The sequence below is a fragment of the Misgurnus anguillicaudatus genome, chromosome 9, assembly GCF_027580225.2.
Source record: "Misgurnus anguillicaudatus chromosome 9, ASM2758022v2, whole genome shotgun sequence".
In the NCBI taxonomy this organism is placed as follows: domain Eukaryota; kingdom Metazoa; phylum Chordata; class Actinopteri; order Cypriniformes; family Cobitidae; genus Misgurnus; species Misgurnus anguillicaudatus.
In genome coordinates this window covers 1,527,699-1,544,454 of record NC_073345.2, presented here as the reverse complement: position 1 = coordinate 1,544,454, position 16,756 = coordinate 1,527,699, and positions in this window count along the sequence as shown.

Sequence of the window (16,756 nt, the reverse complement as noted above, 5' to 3'; positions counted from 1 at the left end):
GTCTTTATGATTTAAAAAGAAAGCATTCAAGTGAACAGTACTAAACAGTAGCGAACTTTAATCAAACATAGTAAGAGGTGAAGTATTGCTTTAGCCTATCAGAAATGCTTATTGCATTAATTTTTAAAAGTGAGCGAGGTCCTTGCACGTCCTCCGCTAGCAACACAGAATAACGTTAGCTAAAAGTGCAAGCGCCTAAACGAGCATTATATATTAATGACGTTGGGTTTATTGTTTTTATTAATTTAAATTCACAAAACTTATCAACAAAACATCGATTAAAATTAAGAGACAAATTATCTGAAACGAAATTCATTTTAAAGTAGCAAACAAAACTTACATTAAACTGGAAATTAATGTCTGACCCATTACAATTCTCCCTTCATATTGGCCTTTACAACGCCTATATGGCGTTTTAAATTACAGTCTATCTTTCGTAAGCTAACTAAATTTAAACAAAACATAAACACTTATACTGTTCTATCTCCCCCCTACAACATATTAATATGATTAATAGGCTAATTTTGATTTTATAACTAAACAGAAAGGTCTTTATGATTTAAAAAGAAAGCATTCAAGTGAACAGTACTAAACAGTAGCAAACTTGAAGCAAAAATAAATTTCAGCAAATGCAAACTTCAATCAAACATAGTAAGAGGTGAAGTGTTGCTTTAGCCTACCCGAAATGCTTATTGCATTAATTTTTAAAAGTTTGCGAGGTCTGTGCACGTCCTCCGGTGGCAACACACAAATAAAAGCGCAAGCGCCTAAACAAGCATTATATTAATGACGTTGAGTTTATTGTTTTTATTAATTTATATTCACAAAACTTATCAACAAAACATCGATTAAAATTAAGAGACAATTTATCTGAAACGAAATTCATTTTAAAGTAGCAAACAAAACTTACATTAAACTGGAAAATAATGTCTGACCCATTACAATTCTCCCTTCATATTGGCCTTTGCAACGCCCTATATGGCAGTGGTGTAGTCTACGTGATACGCAGGTATACGCCGTATACCCACTAGAAATTGTCAAGGATTTCCGTATACCCACTAAAAATAGCTTGAGGATGCGTAACAGCATGGTTTTCTGACATTTCAAACTTTTAGTCATAATTCAGATGTAAAGCACTGACCAGTAGCATGCTACACTTGCTATTTTAGCGGGTTGAACTGCATATATATATATTAGGCTATATATTTGGTGTGTTTGAATTCCTGCCGAACTGCGCGATCCGATTCGCGTATGAAATCAAATTACCATAGCGGCGCGAAAGTGACTGGGGAGCAGACTGGTGTGGCACCAGAAGAACCCACATGCGAGTGACAGCAAAGTACCGCGAGAGCGATTGCATTTATCACATGGAGAAATCTGCTTTGAATCGTTCTCGCGGTACTTTGACATCACCAAAGGGTCTGCTTAGCGCCAAATGAAGTCGAACCTGCAGTGTAGCTGCGACACTGTAAACAAACAATCCATGTGAAGTGAACGAGCTGCTGCAATATACAATCCGGAGAGTTAACAACGCACATGTGAGTAAACAACATTTAAAACATCAGTCCAGTTTATCTGGAGGTAAGGCTCCAAATGCAATAAAATAAGCCCGTAATTATATCCTGATGGTTTTAGCTTTCAGCATGTTTGCTTGTGGTTCATAGTGTTAAACTTTCCTTCTCTGTGTTAATTTATATATCCACGTTCAAGATGTATATGATCTTAAACTTTTGTGAGGAAAATCATGTCTGCGTTGATGTTCAGTTCAGACTTGCAAATTAAAGATTATTTTCTTCACTTTGGTTTGGGTGTCTTATATTAGGCTACATGATGGTCTTGTAATAATAATTAAGTAAAAGCCTATTTTCATTTTTAGACACTGCTTGTATTATATGCATAAAATAAGCTTTTATTTCAATGACTATGCAAATTAGAGTTAATTCATGGTCATCTTAAATGTGTATTAATTAAAAACATTTACACCATTAAATTACACATGGTAATGTTATCACTAGGTGTCATATAATAGCTATTGAAAGAGTGGATATTTTTTCTCCTTCAATGCATGTGTATTGAAGATTGTAAACAGTTTATTTAATTTTAATTAACAGTTGAGTAACTTTTGGCCCTGAGTGAGATGTTGATTAACACTAAACCAGTCTAAAAATCCATCCAGTTTCCCCAGCTGTAAACCCATTGACTGTTAAAGTCTTTTTTTCTTATAATAAACTGACATGTTGATAACACATTCAGTTTATGTGTTTATGAGTACACTTTCAGAATGCTCTCGATTACATGAAGATCCATACTGTATGTATGCATCTGTAAGTGTGGTGGTGCTTATGGGGTGTCACTCTGGGACGAGTGAGCATACAGAGTGAGAGGGAAAAATCACAGTATACTCACTACAAAAATCTAGACTACACCACTGCTATATGGCGTTTAAAATTACAGTCTATCTTTCGTAAGCTAACTAAATTTAAACAAAACATAAACACATTAAACCCAACAATACTCAAACATTAATATAAAACAGACATTGTCATTATCTATAAGGATGCATGTTAAAACAATCCGATATAGCGTTTATAATAGCTGGTTGGTAGATGTTTAGCCTACTATTTTTTGGCAAAACCTCCGTTGCAAACCTCCATTTACCTGAATAAAAATATTTTTTCTTTGAAAATGATGCGCTGTCACGTTAACATCAGCTGTTCGTTTACATAAGACTCCGTCTACGTTCATTTACACTCAGAGCAAAGTCTGAGTTCTCAAACCAAAACAAGGTCTTCAGCGTTTACGAACGAATCAGTTTATGAGGGTCTAAAACGGTGGTGTAGTGTAAATGAAAGGCGTAAACGTAGCGAAAGTAACGCGTTTTAAAGGATAAACGCATTAATGTAAACATAGCCTCAGTGAGGGTTGTGTTTAGTGTTTGGCTGCACAGAGCTGTTTTGAGTCATGTGTTAAGAGTTATGCTCAGGTGACTTTTGGTAATGCAGACTGTAGTTAGAGTTTTGCACATGTAGCTCCAGTTGTGCTCACTGTCGTTTAGCAATTGAAAAAAACTGTAACACAAGCACATAATGTCACCATTATCACAGATTCACACAATTTACATTTATGCATTTGGCAGACACTTTTATCCAAAGCGACTTACAGTTCAATACAAGGTATACATCTTTATCAGAATGTGTGTTCCTTGGGTTCGAACCATAAACAGTAAAAAAAATATGGACGTAGTGTCCGTGACGTCACCAATTGGTTTGTGAAGATTTTTTTGAAGCTTAAAGTAGGTGTTGCCTGCCATCGCCATCTTGGCCACGCGTCATCGCGAATCACTCGTGGAAATCCGAAAATGGGTAAAAAGGCGGGACATGGGTAAAGCTGGTTGCTGAAACTTACAGCAGTGGCCGTTCACCCCTCACTCAAGTGGCCATGCCCTTAATTAAGCAGAAGTTTAAGGCTTAATATAATTTAAACGGATGAGTTACAAAAAAATTCACCACCCTCACAGTTATACAGAGCAAAAACAATTTTTGTACCAGGCTGTAAACACACTATTTTCTACTGTAAAGTTGGGCATTTATAACTTGGTGGTCTATGGGAATTGACTCCCTTTTGGAGCAGCCAGTCAATGAATAGCAGTTTAAGTCATCTGTATTGGTTTCATCCGAGAGATGGGAAGGTTGCCCCTTGGTTCGAACCTATGACGTCTAGTGCTGCTAATGCTAGTCTCAACCACAGGAGCACACAGAGGTGACAAGGCATCATGCTCAAAAACATGCACTTTACAAAGTTTGTGTTTTCAGGACCTCAAATCGTCGGTGTCATGTAAATAAACAATCAAAGTGCATATGGAACTTTTCACCAGTTTTGGTGAGTTTCCAAAAGGAGGAGTGAATAAGAGGACTAATTTCCATCTCAGCGACAGACCCTCCACTGACCCTTTAATATGGCTTTCTGATATACGAAAATGTAGACCTTAAATGAACTGCAAGACACTTATCCAACGTGTCTACCAAATGCCCAAAATGTAAAAGCTAATTTTGCTAAAACTGGTGGGAAAGGGACCATGTAAAAATGTCCAATATAATTTCATGACGGCATGTGCAACACGACACTGTGGTTTTTTATGCCAACTACAGAATGCTTTAAAACTTTCAAATGAAACTATAGGTCATAGTAAGATGCTTACACAAACAACCAACAGTAGAGTGATGTTTTGTGGAGGACAGGCTCCAACATATGCTGGTGGTCTGAATGTGCACATAACATTTACTGTACAGTACAGCCTTTTTTACAGGTAGGATTAATAGAAAATGATTGCTAACAAGTTATTTATCTAAGAACTGATTTTTGTTTATAGAGAGGCAGTAAATTGAAAGAAATATATCAGAAACACTTTTCCTGCTAAAGATTTTATATTTTTGATATTTTATATTATGTGAAGTTAAAAAAAATGACATTTGCTTCACTTAAAGAATAAATCTGTTGTATTTTCAGTTATGTTCTTGTTATAGTTTAATTATACATGTAAGTACTGAGTAATAATGATTAACAACATGCACAATAGGGTTTGGTTTAGGGTTAGGCTTTGGTTTGGGTTAGTTGCATGCAATTATTGTTAAATTACTGTTATTATTATAGTAATTACACGTAACATGTTTAACAAAGACACAGTAAGATAAAGTGTTACTGTATTTTCTATAACATCACCTGCAAAATAATTGAATAATTGAAGGTGTTGTCTAAACAAGCACGGTTTAATCTAAATCCACGGTTCCTTTAACTTATAAAAGAGCAGCCTGACACGTTGCCTTATGTGACAGTGAAATGTCAACCGCATGGTTACTGGGCACGGTTCACCTACTTATCGGCTCTATTCATCCTGGTTTTGAGTATTGTGCAGGAAACCATTCTTAATGGACACAGGTTGTATTAAAATGTAACCATGTGAGATTACATCTGCCAGTTTTGTTCTCCTGTTTATTTTTTCACAATTTGCATCTCAATAGTGTCTCCCCATGCATGTTAAAACAATCTTGTTTCTGTAACAACTGTCTGCTTGACAAACCTGTCATGGCTTGCAGTATTCAGATGTTCACAGAAGCGGTGATACTTTACACAAAAAACTTGAAATCAGTTACATTCAGTTCTCAGGCTAAGAAGCTTGCAGCTTGTTTAAGTAAATAAGGTCGAAACTTTGAAAACAATCGAGATTTACATAAGGGTTGTTTCAGTTTAGAATTTGTTACAAACATATGTGACTGACAACTTAATGCAAGAACGTATGCGTCCCAACAAAAAACAAAAAAACGTATAGCCTACACTGTATATGTTTAATCCTTAACTGAAGAGTGGTGACATGATGCAAAATGTTGTATTATCACTGTGACTAGTAATGCAGCTGCAGGTGACTTCGAAAGAGTCGAATAAGGAAATGATATAATAAGAGAAGAAACTTGACAACCTTATCGTTACTGTCAAGGGCATTGAATGGCTGTGCAGGCAGTGTTGCTTAGAGACAATGCTGTCTGGTAGACGCAGCGACAGATTAATCCCTTCGCTGCAAGCATCTTTACCTCTACCCTCCTGAAATGTCTTGTTTACAACAGTACCACAATTATCAGATCAAACAGACAACAGTCAGACTCAAAATACATTCCTCACACATCTACATACCTTCTTTAAGTATTGCATTGGGGTTATACAAGGTTTGTCAATTGTGTGCTTAAAATAATAATAATAATAATAATATTTCATTTAGTATATGTGTATACATATAGTGTACTCAATAAGGTACTTGAGGTGTACAGTATATGCGTTTAACAAATGTATTATACAGTATAGGCCAGCTGACATGAAGTGCTTCAATGTGGACTCTTTTCTTTTCAGAGACTTTTCAACATTTTGAACAGGAGTGAGGAAATTAATTCCCATTCCCAACTTCTCTCAGAAATCAGAAATGAATTATACGTAATATATAACCATTAAACCATTATTCAAGTAAATAATTGTTGTTGGGCATCTGAATAAAACAAACAATAAAGTGCTTTACTTTTTTTGCCTTTCTTGTACAACAAAGATCTTCTGATGGATTACTCAAACATAAAGAAATGTGACCCATGCCAGTGCAAACCAAGATAAAGTCATTTTTTGAGATTCACTGTTTTCTACATAAAATCATCCTACATAATGTAATGAACATTTTGTAAAAACATAACCTTGGTATTTTTAATATTGACTGATTAAGGTTGTGTCAAAGATTGAAATCAATTAGTGAAATCATCAATACTGTTAGTTTAGAGCAGTTAGTTTACATTTTAGTTTGCCATCTAACAAGACCTAATGACTTGTGACTAGTTTTATGAGGGTTAATGGCTTGTTAGTCCCTGGCAATTCTGAGTTAATGCTGGGGAAATAAACAAATGAGATGACAAAATGAAAAGGTTTGAGGTAACTTTTTGGAAAGCAATATCACGGGAAATCCAGCCTCTGGGATACAACCGGGCATTGTGCAATAATGGATAATTGCTCATCAGACAATGGTTCGGCTCTTTTCCTTTCTGTGTATGAATGAATATTTCTCTGCCAATTAAACAGAAATCTTTCAGGAAAAAGAAATTATTTGAAAATACGACATTGGCAATGGCAATTAAATAAACAGATTCAGGGGTGGTTCTAGGATTTTATTCTTAAGGGGGCTTAGCCCTCAGTAATGATGTGACAAGAGCATTGTGATGCCTTTTTGTGAATTAGGACCATTATTATTATATTAATTAGTATTCATATATTCAATTCATATACATATACTACTCTTCTATACAGTTCCAAGCTCTTTTTTATTTATCTTAAGTTAAAAAATAAAACAATTACACTGTTCAGTCTCAGCTATAAGGTTATTATTATTAATATTTATTATTGAGTCAAAATGTATGTATACTATATGTTTAGTCAACATTTACTGTAGGAATACTAACAATTTATATAAAAACAGACTGTCTTCTTATTATATAAATCATATTTGTTACTTTCCATAAATCTATAGCATGCATAGCCCGATTCATAAACTAACATCAACCTGCAGTGATTCTAAACATGACTGAAATAAATCATACAGGACTCCTGATAGAAAAATTAAAAGCTGTTATATTTTAAAGCAACATAAGTGTAAGTAAATAATGTAATGTTCTCTCATCCCTTCAGTCTCTCTCTCTTTCTCAACCTGTTTGCTCTCTCAGCATTTAATAATAGATATCTATTTATAAAAAGCAAATATCTTTGGATGCTGCTTAAATTCAATATACAAAATTTGTGAGTACACTGTGTTACGTTTGTGTGTGTGTGTGTGTGTGTGTGTGTGTGTGTGTGTGTGTGTGTGTATGTGTGTGTGTGTGTGTGTGTCTGTGTCTGTGCGTGATAGCAGTGTTTACAGAAATTTAGTGGGGTTAAAACTCTTAATTACGAATTATGAATGGATGGCAAATTTTTCAATGGCACATTCGAAAACTTTATTGTTAGCATCATATCATTTACAGCCAGTATTACTAGAAAAAGGCAAAAAATATAGACATTGTATTACAAAAAGGGGCCATTTATGGCGGTAAACTGAAACGCATTTGCTTCAGTTTGCAAAGCATGAGCAAGTAATCTTGATTATAAACGCGGGATAACTAATATTAGCTTATTTAAAGGTCACGTTTTTCCTGATCCAATTTTTCAAACCTTAGTTAGTGTGTAATGTTGCTGTTAGAGCATAAATAATACCTGCAAAATTATAAAGCTCAAAGTTCACTGCCAGGCAATATATTTCCTTTAAAAGAACTCCCCTTTCAAAGCCTACAGCGAACGGGCGGTTTGGATTACAGCCCTCTATTTCCTGCTTTAATGACGTCAATAAAAGAGTTTTTACTAAGCTCCGCCCACAGGAATACGTCAGTCACCAGCTAAGCTTAAACAGCTCTGCTAAGCTAAGCTGCTGTCAAATCACAACACACTAAACAAACTACACAATCAGAACTTGTTTTTTTACATGTGAAACACAAACAAGTGTTATATTGTGCACCATACACAAAATCATAGCTTCAAAAACATGGGAAAAATGGGACCTTTAAGACGACACATTTTCTTATAGATGGATTTCAGTCATGTGACCTTTTACGTCATGCCGCCATCTTGAGGACGTACCGAGTACCAGTAGGCTACTGACAAGCATTGTCTACCTTGCTACGATTTACGGATTTCTTATCTTTTACTGTCTATGATTCTTACGGATACAGTAAAGGGCTACGAAAGACAACATGTCGCAACTCGACTGTTATGAAAAGAAACGCTACTTTAAAAAAATATATCTTGGTTAGGGTGTGATGCCTACTCGATCCCTGATGCGTTCTTCCAGCCGCCGTCCGCTACTACCGAACGACCACTATTTTACAACATAAGAAGGCGCAACACAACATGAAACTTTGCTCAAAGTATCAACTGGATCTCTACACATGAACGCGAGCATTGAGAACATTGTTTGTGTACACAGAGTTTAGTAAAAAGAAAGGTTTTGTACAACTGACTTTGGATGTTATGGTGTCCGCTCGTCATCTCTGCCAGACGTAAATAATCGATTTCCGAATGCGAATGAATGAATCTCATATGAGGCTCCTGTTTCAACTAGAAGGTCAATTTTTTTTTACTTGCGACAAAACAACGAATTATCCGTGCATTTATATGGAACTATGCTTTAGGAGATATCAATCTTTACTCTCCTCCCTCCTTACGTCTCAATTGGAGATCGATACATCTTGACTGGGAAGAAAGTCAGTTGTTCAAAACCTTCTTTTTAGTTAACTCTGTGTTCGCACACAATGTTATCAATGCTCGAGTTCACATGTAGAGACACAGGTGATACTTCGATCAAAATATCATGTTGTGTTGAGCCTTCTTAGTGTTGTTAAAATAGCGATTTTGATGCTCACAGCATATTGAAGGCATAGCTTCTAGTTCTTTTGCGACCACTTCAGGTCCTCAAAATGGTGGAAGACAAGTGAGTGACGTCAGCTGATATGCATGTATATTTTGCAGACATGAATGTATTCATACAGGCTAGCAAACAAATTTAACAAAAAAAGACTATGAGCTTCTACACTGGATATTTTATGAAACAATGATTTGCAGTCTCTGGGTGACGCGCAGCACGCTCTCTATTACACTGTCCTCTACACTCGTGGCTACCACGCATGCGCAAAACAACAAAACAAATTAAATGCCCATGAACTCCTGCATGTCCTGCATTTTTGTGTTCTTTTTATTATTATTTTCGAATAAAATACTTTAGAAAAATATTTTTGATAGGTTGATAGGCTTACTAATTTTAGGGTGGCTAAGATGACAGACAGGGTGGCTGAATCCCCCATAAAAAGGGTTCAGAACCGCCCCTGAGCAGATAGTTGTTTTTAGCCTATGAGAATGTAGTAAGTTGCATTTGATGCCACCAAATGTACACATAAACCTAGATATTATAATAAATTCTACAACCAAAAATACTGGACAATGTTACTTTTATATTATGAGTGGACACTGAATTTTAAACTTAGTTTTATAGACTTAGAATATGCCAAAATGGAGTAAGGAGTTTACTATGGCACTGCAGCAATGGTCTGACTGTATCTGCGGTTTCTCACAATGTGTTCATGTAAAAATGCTCTCATTAAAAAAGTGCCATTAAAGACCCTAAATTAAAGTATTTGAGAAATAATTTAACAGGTTTTATTTGGGAAGCTTGAGGGGCATACATTTTTCAGAGTCTAAATGATGTAAGTGAGGTGAGATTGGCAACATGTTTGCCTTAGGCGCTAAAGCCTACAGTAGCTGACCAATCTGAGAGCTTGACACATCAGTTATAAGAGTGAAAATAAACAGACTAGCAACTGCTATACAACAATCCAACCACACTCCATGTAACACAATATACAATACTCCATGTTTTCATGTGAAGCCTGACGTTTTACCTTTGAAATTAATCACTGTACCTGCTCTATAAGATTATTGTATTGTATCACAACATTTTTAAGATTAGGTGCACCACATGAAGTAATCCAAAATGTAAAAAGTGTAAAATGTCAAATTTTAGCTGAATCAAGCTAATGACGATAGAGAAAATTACAGTAAGCTTTTACAGTCAGCAGTTTTTATTTTAATAAAATATTTTGAAGTGCACAAATGAAGAATATAAAAGCAATCCTTTAATTTTGGTTTTTGGAAAGATGGAAATTGAAAGTTTTTTTAACAAAGTTTAAAAAAAGATTTGAACTTTTGTAGGAATAAGAATTAATTATTAACTCAATTAATAAAATAAAGAATAAAGGAATGTCTGAAATATAAATTACAAATAACATCATTTATAATTGAATAATTAACAATGGCCGTTGAATTATTAAAAAATAATGCATTATTTTTGAATAATTCAAAGGACCGGAGTCAATTATTCCGCTTTTACCATGCACGGTCACCACAGAATTGCTAAGACATTGCTCTGGTGGTTGGGTGTGCATTTTACAGAAAAGTAATCCACACCCATGGAACATTTCTCAACCAATCAGAATAAAGCTCTGAGGTATAAAATATATTTCTTATAAAATAAGTAATATGAGACAAAAATACTGAATTTTTTCATTTTTCTCCTTTTATATTTTAGCATTAACAATTTCATACTTTTACTGCATTTGTCAAATATTTATTTCACACATACAAATATGAAAAAAGTACACTGTTAGAGATGTTAAATTAGCAGAAGAAACCAAATTTCTGTCTCAGCTATAGTCAGATGTGATTATGCAGGAACGTAATCATGCAGGCACTGAACTTTTACTTGTTTTGAGTTTCTGGTGAGGTCTCTCTTTGAGCCCACAGGCTGGATCTTATTGAATAATGATGGTCTGTCCATTACAGGGTCCCAGGACACAGGAAGAATAAAAAAACCTGTGAGGTCCTCTATCTCCAGAGCCTTTCATGTCCCTCAAGAATGATCCATGTTTACCCGTTACTCTACAAACCCATAAAGAGCACCAACTCTGATTTTATCCTAAAAATCAATGTCACCTCTATTCACAACATTTGGTTGCTGACTGGCCTCTCTTGTTTTGAATATAACATTTAGGTGTAATACTTAATTAAGATTTAACAAGAAAATATCACTAACAGTTTTCTAACAATTTAACAATTTCTCAAAGATGTTTGCCATTTTGTTTTTATAATAAGACTCTAAATCCCAATGTAGATCTAACCTCTGCTCTTTCTATTTTTAAACACTGATATGAGTTATATATTGTGATTTAGAAGAAGGAGGCTTGGAATAATAGTTGTGCTTTTGGATTTAGTTGGCTGAGCCACGCAGCTAAAAAAGAGAAAACTGAGAATACTGGGGACAAAACATTACTCTTTAAAATATTTGAAGTGGCATCTCTAGCCTCATTGACTCTGATGAACTTTCTGGTTCAGGTTTTAAGATACAGTTTTTCTTAATATATGAAGGTTAAGTTTAGATTCATGTGGAAAATTATACCTTCATTTGTCCCCCTGGCGAAATCACAAATTACAGCACATTTTATTAAAAGACTTCATGTGATTTATTTTTTCATTAAATCATGACCCCTAAATGAACATACTGGTACTAGTAGTCAGATAAAGACAAAAAAAGAAAAATTGTCTAAGAAAATTGGGGACAACCAGGAAACTATCGCCACCTGTTGGGTGTTTTCAAAACTTGATAGTAGATTAAAAAGTGCTACAAAATAAAAATAGTTCCATATATGTAACACCACATAATATTGAGATAATATTTACAGAAGAAAATCTATGAAAACAACAGCAGTAGCAACAGGGTAATCTCTCTTTTCTTTACACACACACACACACACACACACACACACACACACACACACACACACACACACACACACACACACCTCACAAGCATGCATACTTCAAACACTGGCATAAGAAGATCTAAAGCCAGCTACTTGATTTACATGGCCGGGGTCAAAGAGAATGCATTAGGGCCCGCTGGAGAGGAGCGCTGCAAAAGCTGAAGGGTTATAAAGTACCCCAAATGAAGTTGACACATCAGCCTTCATAACAATCAGAGGAAGAATTATACACTGTGGGTTGAGACCTCTCTCTGCATCCAAACACTCAACCTCTGTCTGTCTGTCTTATTTCACACTCAATGACCACATAAATGTTACAATCATTATTTTCCATTCGTGTCTCACTTGTGCAAATACTAAAGCATTTACACATTCATAATCTTGTTTTCTTGTTTAAACAATGTCGCTATTGTATTAATGATTGTGAATATACATTTAGTAAAGTGAGTCTTTAGATATACTGCGTATATAAAATGTGTAAACTTAATAATAATAATAATAATTAAAGTTAATTAATACAAAACTATTTGATTTGATAAGTAAATAGCATTTGTGTCTGATGAGTCAAAAAAGCTTTTAGCCAGATGAAGTGTGTGAGACTCGATGATTTCTCACTTGTGCTGTTTATATGAGCTTTACAGCTGTACTCATGCAGGAATACAGAGAGCTTCTCACCGCTCTGGACAACGTCTGCTGAGCAATAGCCAGAACATAAAACAACATTACAAACCATATTAGGTCTACATCAAAGCAGACCAAGCCAGCATTTATCTTTTCTGCACACAGAAAGAGGAAACAAATTGTCAAACTTTTTTCTCAAATAAAAATGTCTCAGGTTAGGTTTATTTAGCCGACATTTTTACTGGGACATAAGATCATTGCCAGAGAAGAAAATCCAACACAGAAAACCACAACAACAGTAAACATAAATTGTAATTTGACTTTTGACTACAAAATAAATAAATAAATAAAGCTGACTCCAATATATACTTATTGTTATTCGTTGTTTATTCATAGTTTGCTCCCCATTTTGGAAAAATTCTAAACTTATAAAGACTATAGAGTATCAGAAATGAAACTGTGGAAATATTTAAATATTATATTCTAGCAACTAGAAGTTGCCACCTCTTGCTTTTGCATTTGCCTTTTTTAACAAAACTGAATGTTTTCTACACATTTTCAACACCTTTGAAAATAAACTCTTTTGGCACAATCTATTTTTTCACAAAACTAATTTCAAACAGTTACACATGTAAGTGTAACCTACAAGCTATTCAATAGTTTCATATCTAGGTATAATCTCTACAATGTACCCACAATTATGGTACAACACACACACACAATCTCTCTATGTAATACCATATGCTTTATATTATAAATATGTATTTGCCATTTCAAATTATAATATTTGATAACCCTTTTAAAGTTAAATTAATACAAATTAAATGTGTGTAACAAGATTTTGATGGGAAAATGTTTGATTAACGAAATTTAAACTAATTCCTATATTTTAGCTTTAGCTTTACTCCTCACTTCCCCACAAAGGATAGGGATTTACAGTAAAAGACACCCAAAAGACATATAATAGACACATAAAACAGATAAATGCAGGAACATTATATTACATTTTAGACAAATTACACAAAAGTAAAACCTTTACATAGAAAAAAATGAAAAAATAATTTGTGCATAATTTTTTCCTATCAATCAAATCAATCAATCAATCAAGTTAACATTATTTAATAGACAAGAGACACACAAACTGTCAAGAAGCCCTGAAAAATAAAGGTCTCTACCAACAACAGCAACATCTGCATCAAGGATTATGCCGGGTACACACCAAAAGATTTTTTTTACATCTTATGATTTTCAAAATGTAGTAGACCACAAACATGAGGATAAAAAATCCTAGATTTAACTGTTTTGCACCTATAGTGTGTGGTGATTTGTCAAAGACAGCACACCAAACACAAACAGATTTTCAACCAGAGTCTCAACTGTGGACAAAGGAAACCTCGCGAGACTTCAGAATAAGCATGCCGGATATGCAGGAAGAAACTTCAATGAGTGTTTGGAATGATTTTCACTGAAAATTCAAGGGGAAGAAAAGAAAAGGTGAAGTCATGGAGACAGCGGGAACATGGTCTGTACAAGTTCATTTTGAATCAACTTCACTTTGTGCTGCGCCATGACATGCTTCTGTCTTCCATCATCTCGCTTTCTGATTGGATGTTTTTTTGTTTCACATGATCATCTCAAAGGACAAGTTGGGTATTTTACACTTAAAGCCCTGTTTTCAGATTGTTTATGATGAAATAGAACGGTTTTAAATTAAATTTGAACATATGATACTGGCCCGAGAATTTTCGCGTGTTTCTTGTATCACCTGCACCTCTATAATGGGTTTATAGGTGCACTGGAACAATCCTTCCTAAAATGCATTAAACTTTTATTTACAAAGACGTGAAACTCACTGAGTGGTCAGGGGTGTTCACTGATATGCTCACACAAAAAACGCTGCAAAAAGACGCATTCCAACAGGTTTTATCGTAGTTTTTGCCAACTCCATTGACTTGTATTAGATGTGCTGTGAGGTACGGTATTACTCAGATTCAGATAACTTGTTTTAGTAATGGTACTTATCTCTCAATAGCTAGTTTGTACAACCTAATAAATAAATAAATTAAAACCTTTTTTCGTCAACACTCCAAAGCATGGTAAATGTCATTAATACTCTTTAGTAATATGCTGAAACTTTGATTTAGTTGTCGGTTGAGTCTTAATTTCCACTTATGGTCGGGTTGCAATTTTGGCTTTTCCCATGATCTTGAGAATAATATGTCACACAGAACCGTTTGCCACTGTACGTTAGTATTAACGACGGCAGTGGGGCCTCTGGCCTTAGTCAAACGAGTCTCTGTTTTAAAGATCATAGGGGGGGCCCCATACATAGACTCGCCCTGGGCCCACAAATTTTCTAAAATCATCAACTATGTGTAATTCATTTAACCAGCAATAGTTAGCCTGTCCGGAACCAAGCTGACCCCGCTTAATATCCGCTTAATCTCCTTATCCGTTTCAATGTATATAAATATATATATATATATATCTCCCAAGGGTTTTTTCCTCCTATGACTTTTTTTTACTTCCCCTGCTAATAATCCGGGGGGGTTTTTCTCCTAGGGGGTTTTTCAACCCGGGGAGGCAGCCCTCTTGGGCTTAACTTCTATACGTCACATTAGTAATACGTTCGCTTATAATGTTGATTTAAAGCCGCAGCAAATTTAGCTGCTTGTGCTATCGTGTATTATGTTGTGCTATCTGTCGATTTTATGTGCTTTTCACTGCATCTATTATGTAAAGCTGCTTTGATACAATTACCAAATTGTGAAAAGCGCTATATAAATAAAATTGAATTGAATTGAATTACTCCGCACCGGGAACCTTGTTTGTATTCTTGCAATGGGCAAAGGCGGATTATCACCACCAACTGGGCTGGAGTGTCTATTATTCAAGCTCTCAGCAGAAGAATATACGGGTGTGAGGCGTTTGGAAAAATAGGTCCACAAGTTTTCAACGAATGCTAAAACAGCTGTTGGAAAGCATCTTTTGCAGCAATTTTTGTGTGAGCATATAAGTGAACACCCCTGACCACTCGGTGAGTTTCACGTCTTTGTAAATGAAAGTTTAATGCATTTTAGGAAGGAATGTTTCAGTGCACCTATACAGCCATTATAGATGTAGGAGGTGAAACAACAAACACCCGAAAATTCTCGGGGCAGCCGCTTATGTCGAAATTTCAGTCAAAACCGTTCTATTTCATCATAAACAATCTGAAAACAGGGCTTTAAGTGTAAAATACCAAACTTGTCCTTTAAAGACGCTCTATGCATTTTCGGTGTTTTTGTCAAACAGCTACCCCTAGAGTCGCTGGAGAATACTTGCAACTGTCGTAATTTCCCACTCCCAATTGTGTATGTTGCATTATTTCATAACATTGGTCGTTATAATGTCACTATACATGATTATTGCTATTTATCATAATAGTTTGCAAATTGTGCATGTTTACACTATTTACAACCTCTAGGCTTATTTATGTCTTGATAATTATGTGAGATATTGACAACTGTTGTCATGATAATCGCATGACATACTACAAGCAAGCGAAACAACATACAACATAGACCGCAAACAAGTTTACAAATAAGAGATTTACTTACTAGTCCATCAACAAGATCGCCAGATTAGCATCCCATCCAGTGGTGCCTTTTAGCTCACGCCAACGAGTAAAAACCTGACCGAGTGGGACTCTTGTCCGGTTCCTAATGCGGTCAGATTCTCTTTTCCTTTTCCTACTCTCTTCCAAACGCGCTTTCTTAACTTTTAAATTGTTTAGCCTCACGTCTCAAATTCGCGCTTGCAGTTGTTGTTATAGGCTTGATCGACTTCATGCGGCGCTGCAAGGACCGAAAGCCGGATGACGTCAAAGTGCCGCCTCAGATCATTCCCGCGGTACTTTGAGGTCATCCGGTGGGCGGTTCTTGCAGCGGCACACGAAGTCGAACAAGCCTAACGTGTGTGACGTCGTTGCCGTTAAGCAAGTCATGATTCTCACGAGATTTGTCAGGGGCGGTTCTCTTAAGCTTGAATTGCTGGTTTTGCTAGCGGCGTCCTCCCCGAGCTTCAACAGGAGGATGATTCGCCCTACTATGACTTTGAAAATGACTTTACCATCGAAATGACTTTAAGCTGTTATATTAAGGTAAAATAACTGCATAGTGTGTCTTTAAGAGCGTGCGCACGTTTGTCCTCAGGGTTCCCCCGGAAACATGTTT